Raw genomic sequence first — 4,499 nt, 5'->3', positions numbered from 1 at the left:
ATAAATAATCAAATATACAGAAGGCCAGCCATAAAAAGGAATTTTTTATTTAAATAAAATAAATTAATTATTTATTCAATTAAATAAATTTTTAAATTTTTACCGTTTTACGCATTTAAGTACTATTTCACTGACAAAGAAAGCAAAATCAAATTTTACATAGAATAATAGTTTGGAACTTGCGAGAAGGGGAAAGATGAGGTGGTGGTAGGAGAATAAATCAGAATTTGTAAATCCTAATTTTTATGTTTCTAGAACTGACTCGATCTCGTCATCACTACCATTCTCCGAACCAGTTTCAATTCAGTCCTCATCTATCTCCGAGTCTGTTGAAAATCCAGCATCCGATGGTTCAAATGACACTTCGCTTAGCACCCCAATGTCTGTTCTCGGATGTGGTTCGCTCCCGGCGTAGAACTCGACATGCCTAAACATGAAGATGAAGATCCTCCACCTATGTCCATGACCTCGATGTAAAGCTCTATTACTTGTTGTGCCACAATCTTTCCATGTACTTTAAGTTAGAATACTTTATAACGCACTCTTCGATTTTCATTGATAAATAGAAATTGATATCCTATTTTCCTTGTGTGTTTTCTCCAAGGTTGTCAATAAACTGGTAAGGTCACTGGTTCAATGATTCACTAGTTCGACCAGAGTTCAACTAGGGTTCAACCAGTTTAATTAAATATTAAATAAAATAATTAAAAAACCTATATATAATTTTAAATATATAAATTCAATCATCTTTAACTTAATAAAATTCAAAATTTTACAATTTCACATAATAAATTATCCATAATTTAATATTAGAAGTTCGCAAACAACTTCAAACATCAAAGTTCATAACTAAAAATAACCAAAATTATGAACAAAAATAACAAATAAATCAATAACCTCAGCAAATAATTACTAAACCAACAAACAATAACCTAATAATAACCTTAGCAACAAAATCATGAATAGAAATAACAAATAAATTAATAACCTCTGCAAACAATTACTAAACCAGCAAACAATAACCACAGCAACAAAATCATGAATATAAATAACAAATAAATTAATAACCTCAATAAACAATTACTAAACCAGCAAACAATAACCTCAGAAAATTCAACTAATTAGCAAATCAATTACTAACAAATAACAAGTATTATCAAAATCAATTGCTAAACCCTAAACCAGCAAGCAAACACCGAGGAAATGGCTGCGAAGTGCGAAAATGCAAACGGAATATTACTTACCAATGGCGAGGAGGAAGGCGAGCAACAACAATGATAGAGGACGCAACACCGGCGAACACAGAGAACACGAGCTCGGCAATGAAAACGACATGGTGGGGGCTGCGGTGGTCAAAACCGTCGCTGCGATGACTGCGGGATGCGGTGGCTGCGCGATTGGTTCAGTTTTAGAGAAGAGAGGAGAGGAGATGAGTTACGAGGATGAAACTGGAGAAATGAATGGGATTTGATTTAGGGCTTTCACTTTTCACTTCAATTTTGCCGTTTTTCCTCTTTTTTAATTTTTAGGACAAAACGAAGCCGTTTTGGAGGGTTTATTTTCGAACCAAAAATTTGGACGATTTTGTCAGTTCACCGGTTAACTGTCGGTTCGACTGATTAATTGCTGGTTCGACCGATTTTGTAACCGATTATTTGTCAGGCGGTTTATAGGCCTATCCGGACCGACTTCGTCATCGATTCCTAGTTAACCTAGTTGAACTGGTTGGTCCGATTCGGTTTTTAGAATTATGATTTTTTCCCTAATAAATTCATGTTTATCATAATTAAATTTTTCAGCTCAATCAAAAACTGTAACTACCATGTTTGTATTATAAGTTTATAACTCGTTCATTGCATTCAAAAGATACACCATCATCATTATATTTGATTATTGCATTAGGATAAACAACATTAACGTGTTCAGCTGTCATTTTGTTAAGAAAAAAACTTTAAAAATAAGAAATAGAGATGATAAGAATGATATAGAGAGAGAGAGATATCATGTTCACTTGGGTCTGTTAGACTCAACGAAAAAATCAAACGTGATTCTCGTTATACTGACTTGGTTGATACGGATGCACACGTGAGATGACTTTTAAAATTAGACAAATTAGACTTAGGTATTGATATGTCTAAATTTTAAAAAAATAAAAAATTTAAATGTATTTTTAAATCTTCAAAATTTCTCACATATTTACCATTAAATTAATAAAAATTATTAATGACACTATAAGAAATTAAAAACAAAAAAAAGTTAAGTATGTATCCGATCAGTACTTGACATGAGTACAATGCCAAAAAGCACCCAACCTTAAAATAGATTTAAGCGAAAAAAAAAGGTCTAAAATAATTGAATAAATTTATATAGCGTGCACATAAATACTAATGTATGAAAATAGGAAGTATAATTTTAAATTATTACGTGAATATTAGATATAACAAAATGAGGATAATTTATTGGAATAACTGAATAAATTAATATAGCGTGCACATAAATACTAATTTTTCTACTCTTAAAATAATTTTAAAGCGTATTATCATATTTTAATTATTTGAAGAGTAAAACTCTTCCTCGATCTCTGAAAAAGTTAGTTCAAGATTATTATTTCATACACTTTTTTTTAGAAAAATTAAACTATTTTTTTATTAATAAAATTAAATTTATCAACCATAATTTTAATAATAGGATTACACGTAGAGACTAAATATTCTTTTTAGATTTTTAGAAGTGATATTTGTTTCATCCAAATGTTCGTGATATGACAAATTAATTTTAATTTAATTTTATGTATTTTAATTTTGTTTATTTAGTTACTAATTTGAATTTTATGTCAGAGGATTTAGAATTTTCTTTATTTAACCTAAAGTTGAGTGAGTTTCTTCGATTTAATTTCCAGACCAGTAAACAAATTATATTGAGGTATTTCTTTCTTATTGCATCAAGAAATTGAATACAAAGAAGTTGATTTTTTATTCAATTTCTTGATGCAATAAGAAAGACCTCAATCTAATTTGTTCACTGGTTTGAAAATTAAATCGAAAAAACTCACTCAACTTTAGGTTAAATAAAGAAAACTCTAAATTCTCTGACATAAAATTAAAATTAGTAACTAAATAAACAAAATTAAAATACATAAAATTAAATTAAAATTAATTCGTCATATCACGAACATTTGAATGAAACAAATATTACTTCTAAAAATCTAAAAAAAATATTTAGTCTTGTAAAACTCGGTTAATTAACGGCTAATTAACCCATAAATGAGAATTTATTCTAGAAAGCCCAAAATGTGATTTTTATGGCTTAATATGATAGAGGAGATTGAGACGAGAATTTCGATACCAATTTTATAGAATTTGGACCAAGATTGGATCGAACGGGCCAAACCGGACCAACTAGACCCAAAGTGGACCCTTGGCCCAACATAACTAAACCAAAACCCTAGTTTTCAGCACTCTCTCTCCTCACACAACACTAAAACACACTGAAATTGGAGGCACAAGAGGGAAGAACACTCTCTCAAGTTCTCTCCCTTGGTTGATCTTCAAACCACCATAACTTTTGATCTAGAGCTTTGATTGCCGTACCGTTTGCGGCCACGCATTCACCGCGGAGAGCTCTACAAAACCCATATAATTAATCTTGAGGTAAGCCACGTTTTGTTCTTCGAATTTCCAGCCTTGTTTTCGAGTTTCATGAGCAAAAATGTTGAGATTTTGGGCTCTTTGATGTTATAGGACCCAACTCTCTTGAAGGTGAAGGTTAATCTTGTCTCTTTGGACCTTGGGTGTGGTAAGATTCTTAACCCTAGTGTAATTTATGGTTCTATGATGTTTGGGTTTTGAGATGTTGTGTATAGGTGTGATGATTGTTGTAACACCCTAATATTCAAATCCTTATGCTCGAGTCATAAGTCAATGATATTACGGTGGTACGACTCTCAGGTGGATTTTTAATATATAAACATAGGTAATTTTGAAAGGAGTATTAATCGAGAAGCCTGAAAAGAGTAGAAATAAAATCGCGAAGACGTATCACTCACGATTCGACAACGAAAAGATAAAACGTGAAGCCGAAAGCGATATATGGACAAGGCATAAAGGAGATTAAGAGATAGATAACAGATAGATATATATAACATAAGTAAATAGCCACTAGTCGCGACCCGCGAAGTTTAGGCCGGCTAGGGTACAGTATGAAAGTAGTTGACAACAGTACATCCTAATCTCTCCCAAAGGAAACATAAGAGCCTCTATAGGCAAGTTCCAAAAGAGTTCAACACATAATATAATATCTTCAAAACAAAGGTGGAGAGATTCTAAGCAAAACACAAAGTAGAGAAAATAAAGATCTTCGCCGGCTCTCAGACGAACCACAGCTCACTTCTGAGCACCTGGACCTGTATCTGAAAAACAAGAGATATATACGGAATGAGAACCCCGGGCCCATGGGTTCCCAGTACGGTAAAAGTGCCAAATAAATACAATGCACTGCAA

The sequence above is a fragment of the Arachis duranensis genome, chromosome 5, assembly GCF_000817695.3.
Source record: "Arachis duranensis cultivar V14167 chromosome 5, aradu.V14167.gnm2.J7QH, whole genome shotgun sequence".
NCBI lineage: Eukaryota > Viridiplantae > Streptophyta > Magnoliopsida > Fabales > Fabaceae > Arachis > Arachis duranensis.
This window is presented reverse-complemented; position numbering follows the sequence as displayed.